Here is a 12,242-nt window from a genome sequence, read left to right as displayed (position 1 = left end):
TTCCAATTACAAGAAAATATTGACTACTTCCCTATCAATCAAGTTGACTATTACTCTACGGACCCATAAATTCATACTAGTGGGCCCAACACAAGTCATCATCATTCATCAAGGAGGACATCAGAAATTAGAAAATTCATACTATTATGATGTGTTTGGATGTTTTTTGACTTATGTTGTTGGTTCCATTTGGACTTCACCCGTATTGTTGAGGTCTGATTATTTTTAAGATTACAAACTTATTCTTGTATCTTAGTACACATGTTTTAAGTAAAAATAAAATATTAATACATTTAGAATATTTTTCTCATTCAGATTTTTTAAAGTTTCTCTCTCTCTCTCCTTCTCCCAACATCTCCCTCTGTACTTCGGCTATGCTCTTGTCATTTTAATTCTTATTCTCTCTCATTTCTCCTATTTAAATCTATTTATATTATTGGAACATTATTTTCACTACGGGAAAAATCACCTAAGGCAACAACTTTTAGTGACGGTCGGTATAGAGTCTTTATTTTGGACTGAGGCACTCCAATGCCGAACTTTTCACCTACATCAACAACTCTTCTTCTACCTCGACTGACGTACCTGATGAAGAACACAAATCTAAGATAATAGAGGCCGAAGATCTGGAAATACTACGAAAGAGTATGTCTGATTCTCTCTCTCTCTCTCTCTCTATTATGTAACTTGAAATTTAAACTGGTGAAATAAATAAAATCCATTGAAGACGAAGTATGAAATCAAACTCTCTCTCGTCTGAAACTAGAAATCAGTCACTCTTTCTCTTTCGAAAACAAAGCCTTTATCTCTCTCTCATCTCATACTCGACAGATCTATCTTTGTCGAGGAGATCTCTTTGTCTCTCTGCCTCTCCGTCGATTTCTCTCTTTCTCTTGATCTCTCAAATGCGTGAGGATTTAATCTAAACAGATCCGATCTGATCTCGGCCTCCAAAATTAAGGTATATTTTCCTACATATTTTATTAATTTTTCTCTCCAATCGATCCCTAAACCCTAGATTTTTCTACATATTTTGTTGATTTTTCTATATAATCCTAATTTATATAGCGTTGATTCAAATTTTGGTTTGATTTCGAGCCCAAATCCCAATTTCTATAATTTTAATTCTATTTTATTTCAGTTTCAAACCAAAACCCTAACTTCTCATTTTTATAGCTAAATAATATTCAATTGGATGAAATCAGATTTCAGATGATCACCACTCTTCAATTCTACTTATCAAATCTGAGAACTCCTCAGATTATCAAGTTGACTCTCAGATCTGTATTATTTTTTTTATTTGCTTTAAGTTCAGATTAACTAAGCTTGTATGTAATGGGTGGATGGAATAAGTTTGAAGTAAGTTTCATTTTGTAAAAGATTTTTGTGCTAATTTTGTAGGAAAAACAAATTTAAATAAGTAATGTAATAGTTTGCTATGATTGGCATGTTGGCTTGGTCTATTGTCTATTTCACTATTAATAGAGACATTTTGTTTTAGAGATTAGTATTCTTTCTTCCTCTTTAGATAGTTCTAGGTCTATGGTAGTACAAGTAATTGTTTTTTTGGTAACTAACCTCTTTTTAACTCCGCCAATGTAACATTAAATATTTTACATTGCCAGTCCCAAGTCTGGATAAAGGAGGGAAAAGATAAGGTATTGTTAATTTCTAAATATTTCATAATTTAGTTTAGAACATTGATGTCATAATCCCATTGGTAAATAATACAATATTGTCTCATCCCAACTGTTAGATGTGAAATATGTTGTTTTGGGTTATTGTTCTCCAATCCAATAGCTTGAACACTAGAATTTTTTCATTCTCTAATCCAATGATGAGGTGTACACACAAGTGACACTCTGCCCTCAATATGATTTTGCTTCTTTTTTGCTAGTTTTTTATTTTGGGACATTCTCAAATGAGGTTAGTAGAAATGTCTCATCAAGACCTGCTATTGTGATCATTGCAGCTATTTTGCGGTTGATTCTACTATTAGGAATGTTGCAGTGGTTGCAATGGAGGTAACATTTGAAAATGTTAATTTCAATTCTAATGTTCTTGGTGGAACCAAACTGATCCTTACACTGCAGGATTTCATTTATAGTAGATTTCGTGACATCGTAGAAGGTAATTTGTTTCTAACATCTCTTATTCAATATTGCTCTATTTCCTACTTTTATGTGTACTTCCTTACTAGAGTTGCAGACATCTGCTGGCCTTTTTGTTATTATCTTCGTCAAGTTGTATGACATCTGCTAGACTTTTGTTATTGTCTTTTAGATGGAAGGTAGCTGTGATAATGAGACCAGCAACTACTAATAATTCCTCCCGATGTTCACTTCGAATATTTCTAATCAAAACAAAATTTGATAAGAATTTCATAAACATGAATGGAAACACATAAAGATAGTCATGTTCTTCCCTCCTCTTAACTCCACCATGGCGAAGTATGCCCTCAATCTTCTTGAATTCAGTGATTGGTGCAATTTTATTCTCATCGTATAAGATATGTAGTGCTGTCCGATTACTGGTATCTCTGCCATTAGGTGCCCCCACCCACCCAAAATGTTTGTATCCATTGAGCACCACCTTTATGTCCTGTAGTCAGTACAAAACAAGATGCATAATTAAAATTAATATTTGATCTGGTTTGGGTCTTGCCTTGACCCTTCTAATCATTTAAAAATATATACATAAAATAGGAGAAATGATGATCAGTAATGATAGTTAAAGATAGGCCTTGCCTGGTACTCTTTTGAAAGGGTTGCACGGTGCAAGATATTGTAGCCTTCATCGTCTTTCAAGGTTAAGAAATGCCACCCCATGTCCAATGAAGGAGTCCATCTCATCAACACTTTGAAAGCAAACAAACTATTGCATTTCACGGCAAGATAAAATGCTGTTTCACCGTGAGGTGTCAAGTCTTTAATACAATTGGGGCAACATTGGAGCAATTTATCCAAAACAGTATACATATTTCTCTCGACCGCAATGTGTAGAGGAGTTTTCCTCTCCCTTCCCTTCACACGTGCGAGTTCTTTATCCATCACTAAGAGCTCTGTTGCTACCTTATCATGTCCTTCCATCAAAGCCAGGTGCATTGGACTATAACCATTTTTGTTTAATTTTCTACCCCATGAAGGCTTCAAGACCATAATCTTGATTGCAAAATGCATTTGTCCAACTCTCACGGCAGTATGTAAAGGAGTCTCCATAAATGGATCTTTATCTATTTTATCAAGAACAGAGGGATCCCTCTCAAGTGCTTCGTATAGAGCAGCTATAGCACTGTTTTGATCAGCAATGCTAGAACTGTCCGCCATTAATTACCACAACAATAATAAAATAACAAGGAAACAACACCACCCTTCACCTCAAAGTTCTTACTCTACTCCTGCATGCTTCTTGGATTGCTAACTATATAATTGTATGCTTGAATAACCTTTTATCCCTTTTATTAAAACTGAGGAATCCATCTTCTTTCATTTGTTAAAACAAATAAATAAATAAATAAAGAGATCTTGGGAGGGCTCTAGGTCTTCTGAGTTTTTTTTTTTCAATTTTATTTTACCAATATATGCCCTGAAAATTGAAAATTTCCCAAAATAGTAGACTATTCATTTTAATTTAATTCCAAAAATAATAATTGCTATTTTTGGAATTAAAATACTTTAGTCAAAGTGTGGAAAAATTTAAGTTTACACGTGCAATTGGAGATTGGTTGGTTTTTTTGTTTCAAATCTGTTTTTTTTTTTTTTTTTTCTCCTTTTAATTTTAATGGGTTCAAATGAAATTTATTTATAGAGCATGCTGCAAGTGGGAGCAGAGAATTTTTCACTGCTAACCCTCTTTGATGTATGACCTTTTCCAGTGCTTGGTTGGTTTTTTGTTTTCCCCTAGGTTATTAATTATCAAACCTCATTAATGCACAAATGCCTATGGTTGTTCTGAGGTGTAGATATTGTGTGTGCATACAAGTGTATTTGTAAATTTGTAACATATGTATTGCATACAGTTTATTTGAAGACACTCAATTGGGTCCACTATGTGCCTCCATTGTTTTATGTTTGTCTCAACCCACAGTCAATATTGACATACCCAATGAGAATGGAACCAATATCATCATATATAATATGTTTTGTTTCTAGGTCGAATAGTACCTGAATCGCTTCATTGACTCCTCTTAATCTTGGGGCACTTGGGATAAAAGGGTGTATGTGAAAATTTATTTATTGGATGAAAGTTGCCATCTTGGGTTCTCTCCAAACACTTATTCCAGCTTAATTGGCCCAACTTGGTCTCTAGTTTCATTCATCTATCTCTATTAAAAATCTTAAATCAGAAACAAGAAAACATTCTTAGATTTTTAACAAATACTTAAAGTTGTAGGTCCGTATGCGACATCATGGCCTAATGGTTTCAAACCGAATTTGATAGATATCAAGTCAATTCCAGCATCTTATTCTTGAACCATGATGGCTCCGTTGCAAGCCCATGTTCAAAAAAAATAAAACCTCCAATCCAATGGTTAGATAGTGGATTTTTTCTTTCTTTATACCATAATTATAGTGTTGAGTAGATTATTTTCAAGATAAAAGAGATGTATGATCTTCAATTGTAAAAAGATTGTACATGCTTTTTTTTAAGGATTTTGTTTTTAGGTGGGTTTCAATCATTCATAGCTCCATCTAATTTCACTAATGTATAGCCTGTTGCTTATCCTGTTTTTTTTTTTTTTTTTTTTGTAAGTATAATTTATTAAAAAAGAAGAGCAGAAGAACGAGGTATCCTTTTAGTTTTTTAGGGGCTAATATACACATGCCCTCTTGTTTTGGTGGTCAGTTATTTCAATACCAGTTCTGTTTTATAGTTAATACCCGTAATTGTACCTAGATTAAAAGGTTCAATTAGGCTATTTGTTCTGAGATGTTACGTGGAGTACATAATTGAATCCTCTGTACCTTTTATGCAGGCTAAATATTGGACGCAATACGTGGAGGTGCACATTGTTGTGAGTAACGATGATGTAACAAAGCAGATATTCAGTCAGTGTTTATTAAATTGTCATTCAGATTTCTCTTTGGTAAGTGTTTTTTACCTCACCATGGTTCAAGTTTATGACATTAAGAAAAATTTTCAAGATGGGAGATCTTAACATATTGTAGCTCTAGATAGAGCTGAATGGTGGAATGGAATCTTGCAAACCAAAGTATTTCTTACTTAAGTTTGCCATTGTTTTGAAATAAATGAAGTCTCTAGGATCCCATTTTTCACTCCACAGTTTATAAAGAGCTTATCTTGCTTGCCATCTTTCAAGTAAATTAATTAGAGCAGAAAGTATCACGATGTTTTCTTCCATGGTCAACTTGCAGATGGTGATCGATTGGTGAAAGGATCTCTGAACAATCATCAAAGGTTGGGGACTGTTGGTCTTGCTTTGCACTATGCAAATATTGTCACTCAAATTGATACTCTTGTGGGTTTCAACTCCTTGACTCACGTTTCTTTTTGTTTGTCTAGTTTTAGGTGACTATGTTACTATTATATGTATTGTAATAATAAGTCTACCCATCTAATCTTGTGTTCCACGATTAACCAAACAAACTAAAATTGATTGTAACTTTCAAAGAGAGTCATTCTTGAGGACACTTCTCGAATTTGTGAAGTGTGAATATCATCTAATTGAAATGATTACAAGAGCCTTCAAATACAAGGGATACATTATACCAAGGATTGCCACCTAGTGTAAAGTCAGCTTTACGCTCCAAACTACAGTCATTTCAAATCGACGGAGATGTATTTATATATTAAATTAATGTTTAATCTAGAGTACTCATGTGATAATTCGTGTAATTATTTTTGCTTATGAATTGTTCCCTCACCTTTTTTTTTTTTTTCAATTGGGTAGGTAACATAAGGCTTTTTTTTTTTTTTTTTCTTTTTTCCTTTGTTGGGGTCGTGAGGGGTGCATTCTTCTGGTTTGTCATATTAGACCAAGTACTACTTTACTATCACTCCATGTCTAATTGCAGCTTATAGTTCCACAAATCAAGGCTGAGATGGAGAAAACTTTGTAGTGACTTGTTCCAATGGCCACAAACACCACAAAGTAACACAACCAACCTTCACCAACTGTTTATTTTTCATACTCTCTTGTTATGTTATGGCATCCTCTTTATTTTCTCTTTTGGTTGCATTTTGCACTTTTTCGGGTGGTCACCTCGGTCCCCTTTTTCTTAGGTGTGCAACTTGGTTCGGTTTGGGGCCAAATTGTAACCGAACCAACATATATCTTTTCTACTAAATAAGAACCAGAACCAGAACCAGAACCGAACCAAATTTCCCGTAGGACTGGACTAATTTTTGTTTGGTTTGGTTCTGTTCTATGGATTGCCAATATTCTAAAAACCTCCTAGGAAGTAGCATATTTTTAACCAAAAATAAATAAATAATGAACTTGAAATTTCATTAAATAAGTCATTAATCTATCCATAAACAAAAGCCATGAACTTATGTCCTAACTTCTAAAAAGCAGCAAGTCATTAAGGGTTCGGTTCTATAGAAGTTGTGAACTGAGAACAAACCGAATCTTTGCATTTTATGGATCAAGATGTGTGGGAAACGTGTCAATTTTAAATGTGATGTTGGTTCAACAGCTATCGTCCTTGCTTTTGCCACCCTTGCCAATAGATGATGAAAGGTAACTGTAGTCTGATATTCGAATAAGTATGGAAACATGAGTATAGTAGTTTAATTTCCCTTGTGGAAACATGGGTTTCAATAAACATCTACGTGTTTATCCATCTATCAAGTGAAGAAACAACTTTGCAGAAAATTAACATGAAATGTTATATATTATCTCCTAGTTTGGTTGTTGAACAATTTATATGTTTAGGTTTCCTTGGTTGCTTCAGATCTGGCAGCGATCGAAACCACTTGGCGGCATGGCTGCTGCAAATGCTCCAATCACCATGAAGGAGGCCTTGAAGGTGAGTTCTGTTTCATCTATTCTTTCTAAATGTTATGGATTTCACGTTTGTTCTTTATATTTAGCTGAATTAGTGCTAAAAATTGTGTCTTTGGATTGGTTTTTATAGTTCAATTTCATCTTCATTTGTATGATTCTAGACTGCAATTTGTTTCTAAACTAGTCCTAGATTATCATTTTTCATCTATAAGATATTTGCAACAATTTTGTTGCAATAAAGCTAACTTAGAAATTGGATCTGTTCAGATTTGTAGGATAATTCTTGATCCGATTCATGCACAATAGATTCATCTTCAATTGTGCTTTTAAAGTTTTGATTTTTTAAAATTATACTTATGATCTTCTATTTTTTTGATTTTTCGTGGTTGCAGTTACTGAGTGTTGGAATTAATCCACAATGGAATCAGACAAGTATATATGTATTTGGGAAGCATCGCCACAAAATAGTAAGGCGAAGTATTGTAGATTTGAGGGAGGCACGCTACCGATAGTTTCTTATTTATATTTTACAAAATAAAATAGATGAACTTGCAATTTGATAATGAAGAATGGAGGTTGTCTTGTATGCAAGTGGTGTCATAATATATTGGCAAACCAATCTTGGCCCAACTATTGTTGTGTCAATTATGTTTTCTTATAGTGTGGCATCTGGAATGCTTATTGCAGGAGTTTCAAATTGTAGATTAGAATTTGGATTGACAAATAGATTTTTGAAAGTTGAAGATAAGAGAGGCATTTGGGTCTTTTCATACTGGTAATAGGGGTCAAGGTCATTAATTTCAAAACACATGGGTATTTCCAATATTCAACGATACATGAGGGGGCCGGTGTAAAATTAATTTAAAAAAAAAAAAAAAAATCTTCTATAGGGACGGTCAAAACCGTAGCTAAATAATAAATTTTTTTAAAAAATAATACTCTATAGCGACGGTCAAAAGAGGTTGTCGCTGTCGTTAGATATTTTAACGACGGTATTTTGTACCTATAGCGACCGTCGCTATAGACCTATTTTACTGTAGTGTTTATTTTCATTCATTCACATTGTGTCATCAATTGATAGTGTTGGATTGATGACTAGTAATAAATTTGTCAACTCTTCGATATCCGTCCAATGTATTTATGCAAACAGCGGATCAGACCTGTATCTATGCTTTGTCCAGTCCATAAATCATAATCTTATCCAAAGATTAATCTCAGGCACATGCACCAGCCGCACATCACATGCCCCAGATAAATGGTGGTGGTGGTGTTGTAGTGGACTTATGGGATGTAAACATGACAGTTGACCCTAGTTCTCAATCGTTTTCAGATGTTTGTAGGCTTAGAAAAGTCTATTTTGACAATAGGTTTCTTTTTCGTGCAAGGGACCTTTTACCATTAAAGCTCCTCATGGCACAGTTGCTCCAGCTTTGGATCATGTAGAGCTAGGTCCTCTGGACTATTTTGTTGGTCAAAATGACATATCAGCCTTCTAGATTAGTCTTCTAGATTTTATGTTCTAGATTAGATTTGAAAATAAAAATTCTTTGGTTGGACCTAACACTAATTAAAGTGTGCCACCTAGACACCTAACTTATATTATAGGAATGGGATATAACATTGGATCCTGAATTATTTGAAAATGGATTCTTATAAAACTCCCAAATTTTATTTTAAAAATTTAATCAAAGGATCAAAATATATATTTTTAAAAATTTTTCTTTCTAATTATTGATAAAATTTATGCTCTACGTCAATGCATCAATGTGACATCCAATCGGTGTAACTGAATATGGTAATTTTAACGTCTACGACTTTGAATCATCCTGTTTGTGAGAAACATGTATCCTGTAGCAGAACAAAGGCATTTCAATTGCCAACGATAACCACAATAAAAAATCTCTAATAAATGTTACTAAAATTGACAGTTTGCAAAACAAATAAATAGTCTGATTATTATGACTTTTAGTCAGGCCATCGTAATACAAGTTGAGGCCTGAGGTAAAAACTTTAAATAGGATTTTTTTATATATTTAATATTTAATATATTAATATAATTCACCACATTTTTGGACATAATCAAATCTTAGATAATATAATATGGCTAACCCTTATCAAAAGAAAGGAATTTCAAAAGAAAATTCAATATAAAATTAAAAAATCAAAAATAAAAAACAATAACAATAATACAATTGAAATTGAATACATGCATCTGTCGACCTCAATCTTCTTAATAAATTAATGGAAAAAATAATATAAAAAAAAAAAAACCATTTATTTTTCTTCTCAAAATCAATCATCTACTTTACCTTCAAACCTCAAAGTCAAGCTAAAAACAATGAAAAGTTGGACAGAAAAATCTAGGATTTTGTACAATAGGCTATGGCAAGGTAGAAAAAGGTCGGCTGAAAATAAGGTAAAATGACTAATTTTAAGTTGTAAATAAATTAGGATTTTTCAAAAAATGTAAATAATGGAATTTTGGGTAGAGTAATCTAGTACTTTTAGTAGAAAAATTTAAGAATTTTTTGTAAATAATTATTGCTAGCTTGAAAATAATGAATTGAAATTAGGTTGGATAGAACAAAATAAAATATATAACAAAAATTTAAGAGTTTGAAGATGACTAGTTTCAAAAAGAAAAATTGAGGATTTTGGCTAGAGATTGAAGATTGAGATATTTAGTTTAAAAAACACAGGGGTTTCTAATACTCGACCAAAATTGGGGGGCATGTCTAAATAATTTTTTTTTCTTTTGATAAAATCCAACACGTGGAAACTTATTACAAGTTTCAATTTTTATGGGAAATTTACAAGTGTGGTCCAATGTGAGAGATTTATGAAGAAAGGATTTTTTTTTTTTTTTTTGAGGAGAATGACTGTAAAGGACTCTTTATCTAGAATATGTGCCAAATAGTCCCTTATTAAAGAATACAAACATTTAAGTCCCACTTAATAAATTATTAGTCTACTAAAGATCTTTCAAAGATTTTTTTAAGAAAATACTTGAAATACCCTTTAAACAACTCTGCAAAGTGTTTGATATAAAAGTATAGGGAGTCAAATTAAAAACTTAACTAATTTATTTTGTTATTAATATTTTTGTGAAAAATAAAAAATAAAAATTTTATTTATTAAAAACTATTCATAAATTCAATACAATTTTATTTGACTCATTTGTGTCGACTTGCTAATTTTTTTTGTTAAATCAATTCGATGAAAATTCGAGTCGAGTTTTAAAATTATGTTTTAATTATTTATATATTTTAATAAATTCAATATACATAGACCAAATCAGTTTGATGGTGATCATACTCATCTCCATCATCATCACTATCGTAGTCATAAACATGTTTTTTTAAACTTCAAAACTCATTGAAAGGGTAATTATGATATTTTCGTTTAAAAAATCATTTTAGACTAATATTTGATAAATTGGGTACTAAAGAGTTCATATGTTTTTAGAAGGGACTTTTTGGTACATATTTGCAAAAAATAAGTCTTTGCCATCATTGTCCCTTTTTCTTTTTCTGTTTTTTTTATGTAAAGTACCAAGGAGGGATTTATGAAGAGTTTTTGATACATACATACATAGTGTTGGATTCTTAAGAATGAATATATATATAGGGAAATGTTCAGCAACAAACATTTTGGCAAAACATTTTTCAAAACATGAGTTAGAGGTTTTGGAATGGGCTGATTTTTTGTGGGGATGATCTCTACGGGGAGGAGATCATCATTACCAAAAATCAGCCCATTCCAAAACTTCTAACCCCATCAAAAATGGTTTACAAAAAATGGACGGTCCACGATTTTTCAACTTGTAAACTGGGGCTAGAAGTTTTGGAATGAGCTGATTTTTGGTGAGGATGATCTCCTCATTGTAGAGATCATCCTCACCAAAAACCAGCCCATTCCAAAACCTCTAACCCATGTTTTGAAAAATGTTTTGCCAAAATGTTTGTCAAAATGTTTGTTGCTGAAAGGGACCCATATATATATATATATATATATATATATATATATATTTAGAGGTGTTCTCCCAACAAGAACGAACTTTTTTCCTACCAATACCTTGCCAATTGAGGTAATAAACAATTCAATACCATGACCAAAACCATTAAATGCAACAACTAAAAACCACCAATCAATTTGATTATTAACGAGGTATCAATTAGATACCCATTTAACATGACTGAAACAAAAAAACCCAGTTCCATATATCTTTTTTAGATACAATTGAGTCTAAAATGAAATCGAACTGATAAGAATCAAAATCATTAGAATGTATCTAATAGATTCTCGGATTCCCAGAATCAAGCTATTTTGTCATAAAATTTTTATATTGTAGATGATTTAAAACTTTCCTATATTTTAAAATTAATAGATATTACATAAAATTATTCAAGTTTCTATAAACTATATATTAGTATTTAAAATAAACTATCTTTAATAGAAGCTAATTACTTGTAATGGATTTTAATTTTTTTTTAAACTATTAACTCATCTTATATAAGACCTTGTAATTATAATGTTGATGATTGTCAAATAATATTTTATTTTCTTTGGAAGAACAAAAAGGCCTTATAATAATTCAAGAAGTTTTTTCATATCATTCGATTCTTAAAAATCGAAATTGATGGCTACCTGTGATTCTTGACAATTCTAATTCCACTTATTTTAGAAAAATGTGATGGTTCCAATTCAAGTACCTTAGAAACTGAATTGACTCTTGTTTCCACTCGGATCTTTTAAAGAAACTAGCACGGAACAAAAAGAATTTCATGGCATGTGTTTCGGCCTTAATCAAGCATTATAGCCAATAGGACACCATTGATATAAACAACAAATTCTTTTTTTTTTTTTTTCTAACTTGGATAAAGAAAATGAATGTTGGTTTCTGTGGAAGAATTTTAGTTTTGCTTTGTGATGGAACAAGCAGGCATGATCAATCTGTCATATGGGAATCATTCACCAACTGTTTCAACTCTTTCGTTGTGCCACTGTAGAATTGGGTATCCAATGGCATATTCACCAATTGAACTTTTTGAATTAAATTGCGATTGCTCAAAAGTTGACAGGAGAATATGAACTCCTTTGGCCTCGAGAAGGTCTTCTGAATCTTCCTACTGGTGATCTGCAAACCCAAAAAGAGGAAAATGATATAAAAATCTTATTAGTAGTTATTAGAGATGATAAGATGGATCATAGTAAAGGACATCAATTAATACATAAATAAATAAAATAATCTAATTTAGGCCTGTGATGAGAA

General features: G+C 32.0%; 1 long non-coding RNA gene across 31 annotated transcripts; it reads left to right on the top strand.

The window, feature by feature from the left end:
- The first annotated feature begins 307 nt into the window (after nucleotides 1–307).
- LOC147386405 (uncharacterized) lies at nucleotides 308–7,718 on the top strand. 31 transcript variants are annotated; one of them, XR_015171962.1, is made up of 9 exons: nucleotides 312–645; nucleotides 832–961; nucleotides 1,626–1,658; nucleotides 1,973–2,024; nucleotides 2,111–2,130; nucleotides 4,976–5,086; nucleotides 5,376–6,112; nucleotides 6,899–6,992; nucleotides 7,363–7,718. It is a non-coding gene; the product is annotated as an uncharacterized LOC147386405 (long non-coding RNA). The 31 variants fall into 31 exon arrangements; XR_015171957.1 differs by having other exon boundaries at nucleotides 2,094–2,130; XR_015171955.1 differs by having other exon boundaries at nucleotides 309–645; nucleotides 2,094–5,086.
- Nucleotides 7,719–12,242: the final 4,524 nt, after the last annotated feature.

This window comes from Akebia trifoliata, chromosome 14 (genome assembly GCF_017979445.1).
Source record: "Akebia trifoliata isolate Shusen 1 chromosome 14, ASM1797944v1, whole genome shotgun sequence".
In the NCBI taxonomy this organism is placed as follows: domain Eukaryota; kingdom Viridiplantae; phylum Streptophyta; class Magnoliopsida; order Ranunculales; family Lardizabalaceae; genus Akebia; species Akebia trifoliata.
This window is presented reverse-complemented; position numbering and strand designations above follow the sequence as displayed.